The 12,463-nt window shown below is 45.1% G+C and overlaps 1 non-coding gene across 1 annotated transcript; it reads right to left on the bottom strand.

Annotated features, from left to right (window-relative positions):
- Positions 1–12,013: 12,013 nt before the first annotated feature.
- Positions 12,014–12,085, bottom strand: trnat-cgu (transfer RNA threonine (anticodon CGU)). The gene has a single exon. It is a non-coding gene; the product is annotated as a tRNA-Thr (tRNA).
- Positions 12,086–12,463: the final 378 nt, after the last annotated feature.

Here is a 12,463-nt window from a genome sequence, read left to right as displayed (position 1 = left end):
TTAGAGGAACAGACAGGAGATTCTGTTGTCGCGAATGAGACTTCCAGATGGTATGTTGCCTCCTGGGTGCCAGGGTCAGGGATGTCTCAGATCGAGTCTACAGGATTCTTAAGGGGGAGGGGGAGCAGCCAGAAGTCGTGGTACATATCGGTACCAATGACATAGCTGGGAAAAGGGATGAGGACCTGAAAAGCGAATATAGGGAGTTAGGTTGGAAGCTAAAAGGCAGGACGAGCAGAGTAGTAATCTCAGGATTGATACCGGTGCCACGTGCTAGTGAGGCTAGAAACAGAGAGCGAGTGCAGCTGAACACGTGGCTACAGAGCTGGTGTAGGAGGGAGGGCTTCAGTTATGTGGATCATTGGGATACCTTCTGGGGAAGGTGGGACCTGTACAAGAAGGACGGGTTGCATCTGAACTGGAGGGGCACCAATACCCTGGGCGGGAGGTTTGCTAGAGCTCTTCGGGAAGGTTTAAACTAGTTTGGCAGGGGGATGGGAACCGGAGCTATGGATCAGTGGATGGGGTAGCTGTTGAACAGACAGATACCGAGTGCAGAGAGTCTGTGAGGAAGGTTAGACAGTTGACAGGGCAAAGTTTCAGCCAGTATGATGGGTTGAAGTGTGTCTATTTTAATGCAAGAAGTGTCAGGAATAAGGGTGGTGAACTGAGAGCATGGATCAGTACTTCGAGCTACGATGTTGTGGCCATTACGGACACTTGGATATCACAGGGGCAGGAATGGATGTTGGATGTTCCCGGGTTTAGATGTTTCAAAAGGAATAGGGAGGGAGGTAGAAGAAGTGGGGGAGTTGCATTATTAATCAGGGATAGTATCACAGCTGCAGAAAGGGAGGTCATCGAGGAGGGTTTGTCTACTGAGTCATTATGGGTGGAAGTCAGAAACAGGAAAGGAGCAGTCACTTTATTGGGAGTTTTCTATCGACCCCCCAATAGCAACAGAGACACGGAGGAACAGATTGGGAGGCAGATTTTGGAAAGGTGCAGAAGTAACAGGGTTGTTGTCATGGGTGACTTCAACTTCCCTAATATTGATTGGAACCTCCTTAGTGCAAATAGTTTGGATGGAGCAGTTTTTTTCAGGTGTGTCCAGGAAGGTTTCCTGACTCAATATGTAGATATGCCGACTGGAGGGGAGGCTATGTTGGATTTGATGCTTGGCAACGAACCAGGCCAGGTGGCAGATCTCTCGGTGGGAGAACATTTCGGAGATAGTGATCACAACTCCCTGACCTTTACTATCGTCATGGAGAGGGACAGGAGCGGACGGGATGGGAAAATATTTAATTGGGGGAGGGGGAATTACAATGCTATTAGGCAGGAACTGGGGTGCATAAATTAGGAACAGATGTTCTCAGGGAAATGCACGACAGAAATGTGGAGGTTGTTTAGGGAGCACTTGCTGCGACTGCTGGATAGGTTTGTCCCGATGAGGCAAGGAAGGGATGGTAGAGTGAAGGAACCTTGGATGACAAGAAATGTGGAACAGCTAGTCAAGAGGAAGAAGGAAGCTTACTTAAAGTTGAGGAAGCAAGGATCAGACAGGGCTCTAGAGGGTTACAAGGTAGCCAGGAAGGAACTGAAGAATGGACTTGGGAGAGCTAGAAGGGGACATGAAAAAGTCTTGGCGGGTAGGATTAAGGAAAATCCCAATGCGTTCTACACTTATGTGAGGAACAAGAGGATGGCCAGAGAGAGGGTAGGGCCGATCAGGGATAGTGGAGGGAACTTGTGCCTGGAGTCGGAGGAGGTAGGGGGGGGTCCTAAATGAATACTTTGCTTCAGTATTCACTAGTGAGAGGGACCTGGTCGTTTGTGAGGACAGCGTGAAACAGGCTGATATGCTCAAACAGGTTGATGTTAAGAGGGAGGATGTGCTGGAAATTTTGAAAGACATGAGGACAGATAAGTCCCTGGGGCCAGACGGGATATACCCAAGGATATTACGGGAAGCGAGGGAAGAGATTGCCGCGCCTTTGGCGATGATCTTTGCGTCCTTACTGTCCACTGGAGTAGTACCAGATGATTGGAGGGTGGGAAATGTTATTCCCTTGTTCAAGAAAGGGAATAGGGATAACCCTGGGAATTACAGACCAGTCAGTCTTACGTAGGCAGTGGGCAAATTATTGGAGAGGATTCTGAGAGACAGGATTTATGATTAGTTGGAAAAGCAGAGTTTGATTAGAGACAGTCAGCATGGCTTTGTGAGGGGCAGGTCATGCCTCACAAGCCTTATTGAATTCTTTGAAGATGTGACAAAACACATTGATGAAGGAAGAGCAGTGGATGTGGTGTATATGGATTTCAGCAAGGAGTTTGATAAGGTTCCCCATGGTAGGCTCATTCAGAAAGTAAGGAGGCATGGGATACAGGGAAAGTTGGCTGTCTGGATACAGAATTGGCTGGCCCATAGAAGACAGAGGGTTGTAGTAGATGGAAAGTATTCAGCCTGGAGCTCGGTGACCAGTGGTGTTCCGCAGGGATCTGTTTTGGGACCTCTGCTCTTTGTGATTTTTATAAATGACTTGGATGAGGAAGTGGAAGTCTGGGTTAGCAAGTTTGCCTATGACACAAAGGTTGCTGGAGTTGTGGATAGTGTGGAAGGCTGTTGTAGGTTGCAACAGGACATTGACAGGATGCAGAGCTGGGCTGAGAAGTGGCAGATGGAGTTCAACCTGGAAAAGTGTGAAGTGATTCATTTTGGAAGGTCGAATTTGAATGCCGAATACAGGCGCAAAGACAGGATTCTTGGTCATGTGGAGGAACAGAGGGATCTTGGGGCCCATGTCCATAGATCGCTCAAAGTTGCCACCCAAGTTGATGGGGTTGTTAAGAAGGCGTATGGTGTGTTGGCTTTCATTAACAGGGGGATTGAGTTTAAGAGCCGCGAGGTTATGCTGCAGCTCTATGAAGCCCTGGTTAGACCACACTTGCAATATTGTGTTCAGTTCTGCTCGTCTCATTATCGGAAGGATGTGGAAGCTTTAGAGAGGGTGCAGAGGAGATTTACCAGGATGCTGCCTGGACTGGAGGGCATGTCTTACGAAGAAAGATTGAGGGAGCTGGGGCTTTTCTCATTGGAACGAAGAAGGATGAGAGGTGACTTGATAGAGGGGTACAAGATGATGAGAGGAATAGATAGAGTGGATAGCCAGAGACTTTTTCCCAGGGTGGAAAGAGCTATCACCAGGGGGCATAATTTTAAGGTGATGGAGGAAGGTTTCGGGGAGATGTCAGAGGTATGTTCTTCACACAAGAGAGCGGTGGGTGCGTGGAATGCACTGCCAGTGGTGGTAGTAGAAGCAGATACATTAGGGACATTTAAGCATCTCTTGGATAGGTACATGGATGATAGTAGAATGAAGGGTATGTAGGTAGTTTTGATCTTAGAGTAGATTAATGGTTCGGCACAACATCGTGGGCCGAAGGGCCTGTACTGTGCTGCACTGTTCTATGTTCTATCACACAGGTGTTGGGAGGCTCAGCCTGGCTACGCAATGTTACAAGGACGCTGAGTGACACCATCGACAACGGGACAGAGAGAAAAACACATAGGAAACGAATAGACTGTGAGGAAGCAAAAGTGAGGAACGGAGAGAGAGAGACAGACAACGAAACTGAGATGGAGAAACAAGGCATTTGTGTGATTGTGTTCCCCCTGTTGTGTCACGGTATTTCCTGTTGTGTAAATATGTTTTCTGTTGTGTAAAGATCTTCCCTGTTGTTGTGTAAAGGTTTTCCCTGTTCTTGTTGTATTTTCTGTTCCTGACCGTCTCCTCACTGTGACCATTTGTCCTGGTTTTCTTGTGGCCAACATCACCATCTGTTGGTGGAGAGGAGACTCTGCAGGAAGGGGTTGACAAAGTGGGAGAGACTCGGCTGGTCCGTGTTTGCATCTTGTGTTCGTGTGAGCAAAAGTGATTTGTTGCTGATTGATGTGTTCACTAGAAGGAAAAAGCTGATTGCAATCGAGCGCATCTTGTTATTATGGGGAAACACTTGACATTTTGAAAGTGAACGGTTTGTGTTACTACCAAACATAAATAGCAGAGAATGGTTTCGATCCACCGACCTCTGGGTTATGGGCCCAGCCCGCTTCCGCTGCTCAACTCTGCTAACTGCTGGTTTAAGTTTCAGCTGCCCGTTAGTGAAATATGTTCATTTCCCCAATGTTTTTATAAAAATAGGATTGCGGTCGGATTTCTCAAGAATCCCGGACTCAGCAACACACGTGCTGACGGACTCACCCTCACTGCACAATGACACAAGGACACTGAGTAACAGCACCGACAATGAGGCAGGCAGAGAAAGACACACAGAAAACCAGGAAGGGATTATCAGGACTCAGAAAGGAACAGACAGAGAAAGACACAGAAAACCAGGAAGATATTATCAGGACCCAGAAAGGAACAGACAGAGAAAGGTCCTGAGCAAATCAGCAAGAGACAGCGAAAGACTGATGATTTATGTAATTGTGTTCTCTGTTGTGTCAAGATATTTCCTGCTGTGTAATATGTTCTCTGTTGTGTTACTGTGTTCGCTGTTGTGTGAAGATGTTCTCTGTTATTGTGTAAAATGGTTCCCTGTTGGGTAAAGATCTTCTCAGTTGTGTAAATATGATCCGTCTTGTGTAAAAGTGTTGCGGGTTGTTTAAATATGTTCCCTGCTCTGTAATGTAGAGCTGAGTCTGCACTAATGGAATTGCTACAGTATCTTCCATTCTGATACTGGATGAGGGCTGGAAAGTGATCCAAAGCACAGTCTATACAAATTAAATTGCTATTGTATCTTTTAGTTTCACAATCCGGGGGAGTTTTAAACTGAAATCTCAGTTTGGATCTCAGGTTATGCTATCTTTCAGATTCTCTCAATCTGATATCACACTTGAGATTTAGACTTAAGAAAGGATGTACTGGCATTGGAGGAGTTCAAAAGCGATTCACTCAGCTGATTCCTGAGATGGAGGGGTTGACTTATGAAGAACGGCGAAACAGGTTATTCATTCGTGTTTAGAAGAATGAGGGGTGATCTTTTTGAAACGTACAAGATTCTGAGGGGGCTTAACAGGGTGAAGAAGGGTCTCTGACCTGAAACATTAACTCTGCTTCTCTCTTCACAGATGCTGCCAGACCTGCTGAGTATTTCCAGCATTTCTTGTTTTTATTAACAGGGTAGATGTTGAGAAGATGTTTCCACTAGTGGGGAATCTCAAACTAGGCGACATAGTTACAGAATAAGGGGACACACATTTAAAACTGAAATGCAAAGGAATTTCTTCTCTCAGAGGGTAGTGAATGTCTGGAATTCTCTATCCCAGACAGTATTGGAGGCTAAATCACTGAAAGTATTTAAAGAGGATGCAAATAGATTTTTGAAATATTGGAGAGTTGAGGTCCATGAAGAGCTGGCATGATAGAGGAGTTGAGGTCTGGGGCAGATCAGCCATGATCTTACTGAATGGCAGGGCAGGCTTGAGGGGCCGAATGGCCTACTCCTGCTCCTATTTCTTCTGTTCTTATGTTATGTTATATCTAATGTATATGTCAGGATGCACTATGGGAATTAATACTGAAACTTATAAACTCATAATGTGTGCAAATATTGGGCTGATATTTAACTGGAATCTCAGAGTACATTATTGTAGTTAATTCTGTAAGTTTGAAAAGGGAACTCTGTTCCATAATGAAAACAAGAAATGCTGGAAATACTCAGCAGGTCAGGCAGCATCTGTACAGAGAGAAGCAAAGTTAACGTTTCAGGTCAGTGACCTTTCAGATGCTGCCAGACCTTTTGAAAGTCCATGTACACCACATCAACAGCATTGCCCTCATCATCCCTCTCTGTTACCTCATCAAAAAACTACAGCAGGACAGTTAAACATGATTTTCCCTTAAGATATCCATGCTGGCTTTCTTGAATTAACCCACATTTGTCCATGGGATTATTAATTTTGTCCCGAATTATTCTTTCGAGAAATTTTCCCACCTCCAAAATTGAACTGACTAGGGAGTGAAATGAGGTGAGTTGCTCTAACAGAGAGCCAGCACGGGTTCGACAGGCTGAATGGCCTCCTTCTGTGCTGTAGCCATTCTATGATTGTATGATTCTAGCAACAACTGTTGGTGGAGAGGCAGTGATGCAGGAATGGGTTGACAGAAAGGGGAAAGTCTGGGCTGGTGTGTGTTCGGGTTTGTGAATAAAGGTGATTTGGAAGCTGTGTTCCAAATTGAAGTGTTTACTGGAAGGAAGAAGTTGATGTAAATAAAGAGTAAAACGTGTTAAGATGAAGCGTGGTGTGATTGTGGGCAGCAGTAAATATAGTACTGGTGAATTATTTGTGTTAATAAACTTCCACTGCGCCCTCTGCTGCAGGCTGCTGTTTATATCCAGCTGTGTATTAGTGCTGTGTGTTAACGAGATAAATGTTTGTTTCAACGTTGTTTATAAAGCAATAGCATTGCACTCAAACATTCCCAGACATAGCAACACACGTACAAAAGCAAAATACTGCAGATGCTGGAAATCTGAAACATAAACAGAAAATGCTTGAAATAATCAGCAGGACTGGCAGCATCTGTGGAGAGAGAACAAAGTTAATGTGAACTAAGGAAACAGACCTGAACTGTTAACTGTTTCTCTCTGCACAGATGCTGCCAGACCGACTGAGCATTTCCAGCATTTTCTGTTTTTATTACAGCAACACAGGCGTTGGGAGGCTCAGCCTGGCTACACAATGTTACAAGGACGCTGAGTAACACCATCGACAACGGGACAGAGAGAAAAACACACAGAAAACCAAGAATAGACTGTGAGGAAGCAAAAGTGAGGGACAGAGAGAGAGGCAACGAGACTTAGATGGAGAAACAAGGCATTTGTATGATTGTGTTCTCCCTGTTATCTAAAGGTATTTCCTGTTGTGTAAATATGTTTTCTGTTGTGTAACGATGTACCCTGTTGTTGTGTAAAGGTTTTCCCTGTTATTGTTTTATTTTCTGTTACTGACCGTCTCATCACTGTGACCATTTGTCCTGGTTTTATTGTGACCAACATCACCATCTGGTGGTGGAGAGGAGGCTCTGCAGGAAGGGGTTGATAAAGTGGGAGAGACTCGGCTGGTCCGTGTTTGCAGCTTGTGTTCGTGTGAGCAAAAGTGATTTGTTACTGATTGATGTGTTCACGAGAAAGAAGAAGCTGATTGCAATCGAGTGCCTTTGGAAGCATCTTGTTATTATGGGTAAATACTTGATGTTTTGAAAGTGAACTGTTTGTATTATTACCAAACATAAATTGCAGAGAATGGTTTCGATCCATCGACCTCTGGGTTATGGGCCCAGCACAACTCCGCTGCACCACTCTGCTAACTACAGTTCTCAGATTCAGCTGCCCATTAGTGAAATATGTTCATTCCCCAATGTTTTTAGAAAAATAGGATTGGAGTCGGATTTCTCAAGAATCCCGGACTCAGCAACACACGTGCTGACAGACTCACCCTCACTGCACAAGGACACAAGGACACTGAGTAACAGCACCGACAATGAGGCAGGCAGAGAAAGACACACAGAAAACCAGGAAGATATTATCAGGACTCAGAAATGAACAGACAGAGAAAGGTACTGAGCAAACCAGCAAGAGACAGCGAGATGAAAGCAAAATACTGCGGATGCTGGAAATCTGAAATAACAAGAAGAAATGCTGGAACCACTCAGCAGGTCTGGCAGCATCTGTGGAAAGAGAAGCAGAGTTAACGTTTCGGGTCAGTGACCCTTCATCAAGGAGGCGAGGACAAATGGTATGGGAAGCAACAACTAATTTTTAGTAAAAAATGGGTGTAAGAATTGCTTCCATTAATGTGCGTAGCATTAAATCTACTACGCGATGTGCTTCAACCTTGGATTACCTTGCCAAGGTCAAAGCTGACCTACTGTTTCTGCAGGAGTGTGGAATACCACACCTCAGCACCTACAGGCAGTGGTCGCGATGGTGGTCCCACGGGCCATCGATCTGGTCGGGGGGTAATGACTGCCGTTCCTCCGGCCTGGGTATTCTGCTGCGGGGAGGTAACTTCACCATCTCCGAAGTTAAGGAGGTGGTGGGCGGCCGCCTCCTCGTAGCAGACGTGATGTACAACAACGCTCCGCTCCGGTTGATCAACGTGTACGCACCGGTACAACGCAGCGAGCGGCTGACCGTCTTCCAGCAGCTCCCACTGATGCTGGCGACGTCCAGGCCAGTCATCCTAGGCGGTGACTTCAACTGCATCATCTGGAGATCTAAAATGGACCAGGGCGGGAGGGACACGATGTTCAAACGTCTGTACAAGGGCGGGAAAAATGTACCCAACGTCGCCCTCATCCTGATGACCACCTTCGTGTGCAGCTGCACCAAGCTGTGTGTGGAGCCCCAGTACACAAACACCAAGTGTCACTATGTGCTGAGGTGTTGCGAAGGATGGGTCTGGTCACATTGCCGCGGATCGCTTCATCCAGTTGGACCATACCGTACCAGCTATCCTTCGTGGGAATGTTTCTGCGGGAAAACACCTTTGACCACCAATCCATCAGGCAGTGGTCTGCACGGAATGTCCCCAAGGCCCTATGGGAAAAGGAGACGGGGGATCCTGTCGGATGGTTCCCTGAGCAGACTGCCAAAGTCTGCCCTAAACTTGCTGGTCTTCCAGCGCAAAGAGTTGTCCACGACCGAGTTTTGCAGACTGGCACATTCCAAGGTCCAGGACTACGTGCTGAGGGACGCACTAAAGCTTGGGGTAGCCACTGCAAAGGCTCAATGGGGAAAGACCACTGTGTAAGGTCCCCCCGCCATAGTGAACTGGGCAGCTGGCCCCATTGGAAACCCCTCGTGTTGTATACACCAGATATGGGTTTGCTGTAAAATGTCCATGTCAGGTAAAATGGAGTGGAAGGGTAGTGATGCAACTCACTCCTGTATTGAAGAAAACTGATTTCCTTTGCACTTTTTGGAATGTCAACTTGGTGCTGTTTTGAACTGTTGTATAATGCATTTTTTACAGATTTATATGAAGAAAGCATATTTTTAGGAATAAAATCCTGGGGATTCATATGCATAGTTCTTTGACGGTGGCAGGACACATTGAGAAAGTAGTTAGCAAAGCATATGGGATCTTGGGCTTCATAAATAGAGGTACTGAGTACAAAAGTAGGGAAGTTATGCTGAACCTGTATAAATCTCTAGTTGGGCCACAACCAGAGAATTGCATCCAGTTCTAGTCAACACACGTTTGGAGGGATGTGAGTGTCCTTGAGAGGGTGGAGAAGATTTATCAGAATGGTTCCAGACATGAGGGATTTTAGCTGTAAGGTTAGGTTGGAGAAGCTGGGGTTGTTCTCCTTGGAGCAAAGGAGATTGAGGGGAGATTTGATAGACATGTACAAGATTATAATAAATATGACAGGTTTAGATAACTTACAGGGCTGTGGGGATAGAGCGGGGGAATGGGACTGAATGGATTGATTTACATGGGCTTGATGGGCAAAATGACTTCCTGTACTGTAGTGACTCCAGGACTCAATGACTCTCTCTCCTTCTCTCTCTCTCTCTCTCTGTCTATCGCTTTACCTCTCTCTGCCTCTTTCTCTCTATCTGTCTTTAGCTGGTCCTCTAACTTTCTATCGCACTCTCTCTCTCTCTCTTTTTTTTCACTCTCTCTCTCTCCATTACACACATATTTGTCAATCACATGTCAAAGAAGGAAGCGTAATGAAGGAATGGCTGCGCTCTTGAAAATGTTTCCAGCAGAATAGTTAAATGTTTAAAGTTTCTGTAGGGAGTTTGACCTGAGATGGTGAGACACAAGGATGTGAGGTTATTAAAGTCTTCACCAAATGTAATAGGGAATAATTTTCTTCACTGGTGAACCCAAAGGAACAAATATGGCACAAGAATGAGAAAAGTCAGAGGATTGAGAAACATCCAATGGTTCTTCACATCTACAAGTCAGCAGACCCACAGAAATACAGTAGGTTGAGAGTTCAGATCCAGTGATAGACTGGACAAATATCGAGCCAGTGCTTTTTTCTTTATAAACCTGACATCTGTCCACTTGGCTATTGCACCTCGTCTCGATGTATCTGATAATACTGATACTATTTGTATTCCACAGTTGCTTTGAAATCACAGGCAATATAAATGGATTGGGAATGTCAATGGTCAGGAACCATTAATGGATTGGGAAAGTCAATGGACAGGAAAATATCAGTGGATTGGGAAATTCTATAGACTGAGTTATATCAATGGATTGGGACAGTTCAGTACATTGTGAAACACCAATGGATTAGGAAACAGGAATTAAAGGGACAGATGGAGTTCAACCTGGAAAAGTGTGAAGTGATTCATTTTGGAAGGTCGAATTTGAATGCAGAATACAGGCTTAAAGACAGGATGCTTGGTAGTGTGGAGGAACAGAGGGATCTTGGGGTCCATGTCCATAGATCGCTCAAAGTTGCCACCCAAGTTGATAGGGTTGTTAAGAAGGCGTATGATGTGTTGGCTTTCATTAACAGGGGGATTGAGTTTAAGAGCCGCGAGGTTATGCTGCAGCTCTATAAAGCCCTGGTTAGACCACACTTGGAATATTGTGTTCAGTTCTGGTCGCCTCATTATAGGAAGGATGTGGAAGCTTTAGAGAGGGTGCAGAGGAGATTTACCAGGATGCTGCCTGGACTGGAGGGTATGTTTTACGAAGAAAGGTTGAGGGTGCTGGGGCTTTTCTCATTGGAACGAAGAAGGATGAGAGGTGACTTGATAGAGTGGTACAAGATGATGAGAGGCATAGATAGAGTGGATAGCCAGAGACTTTTTCCCAGGGCAGAAAGGGCTATCACCAGGGGACATAATTTTCAGGTGATGGAGGAAGGTTTCGGGGAGATGTCAGAGGTAGGTTCTTTACACAGAGAGTGGTGGGTGCGTGGAATGCACTGCCAGCGGTGGTAGTAGAAGCAGATACATTAGGGACATTTAAGCGACTCTTGGATAGGTACATGGATAATAGTAGAATGAAGGGTATGTAGGTAGTTTGATCTTAGAGTAGGTTAAAGGTTCGGCACAACATCGTGGGCCGACGGGCCTGTACTGTGCTGTACTGTTCTATGTTCTATGTTCCAGATGAAAGGATTGCATTAATCAATGGATTAGAATGTGGAGAGGCAGGAGAAAATGATGCCATTTTAAGTAGGGGGCCGGGGGTTAGTAGAAACAGACCAGGGCTATTTTACTCTCTATCTCACTCCTTTCTTCTATCTGGCTCATTATCGCATCCTCTCTCAGAGCGGTGGGAATCACTGGAACCCACACTTGCTGCTCAGATTGTTTGGTTCCGGGAAAATACAACGTCCACATCAGATTGATAGGAAGGATAAATGTGATTCAGAGCCAATCATATTCCTTTTGGTGATGTGTGCTCAGCTTTGTTAGATCAGCGAAGGCAGCAGGAAATTCAAATCCTGAAGAGTTTAGATAGAGTGAAGAAGGAGAAAGTGTTGCCAGTGACAGAAGGGTCAGTAACCAGAGGAAACAGATTTAAAGTAATTGACAAAAGAATTCGAACTGTGATGAGGAAGTTATTTTTTCAGCAGTGTGTTGTTCTGGTCTGGAATGCAATCCTGAAAGGTCAGTGGAAGCAGATTCAATGTAAACTCTGAATGGAATTGGATATATACCTGACATGGAAAATCAAACAGGGCAATGGGGGAAAGGACAGGAGTGCGGGATGTGGGATTAATAGAATAGCTCTGTTAAATATCAAGCAAATGCACAGTAATAAGGTTCAGTGCTTGGACCTCAGTTATTTTCACTCGTTCAATGGCAGAAAAGGCTCGAGGAACCATGTGGCTACTCCTCATCTTCTTCCCAGTGTCCAGGATAAAGTGTAACATCACACTGATTTCCAGATGGCCGAAACAAATGCAACTGACATCTTTTGTGGAAACATCACATTCAAAGTGAGAAGCTAATCATGAAGCACGGACGGGGATTGAACCCGTGATTTTTAGTTTACGAGACTGACGCCTTACCACTTGGCCACCATGCCTTTCCTTAATATGCACCTGAGGCTCCAGAGGAGGATTTGTGATTCTTTTTCAATTTGGTTGAAACAGCATCGAGAAACATGCACAGAAATAAAGAGGGATTGTGGAATGGGGAACAGATCAGCCTCATTTCCATCATCAGCATCATGAAATCTTCATTCAGACGTTCCATTCCCATCCTCAGCTTTTCTCACATCTGTACAATAATATAAGAGTGGACATTGGGTTGTTACTGGGCAGATTATATAAATAGACTATGTGCATCATCACAGGAAGTGATGTAATATAATCTGTACGGCACCTCATGGAGAGTTGTCGATGAAACCTTCAATGCAAGGTGTGCAGAGTAAACTCAGGTTATTTTAACCGTCAGATTCTTA

Source organism: Heterodontus francisci, unplaced genomic scaffold (genome assembly GCF_036365525.1).
Source record: "Heterodontus francisci isolate sHetFra1 unplaced genomic scaffold, sHetFra1.hap1 HAP1_SCAFFOLD_43, whole genome shotgun sequence".
Taxonomy (NCBI): Eukaryota; Metazoa; Chordata; class Chondrichthyes; order Heterodontiformes; family Heterodontidae; genus Heterodontus; species Heterodontus francisci.
The sequence above is the reverse complement of the archived record's forward strand: the minus strand, read 5'-3'. Positions and strand labels throughout refer to the sequence as shown.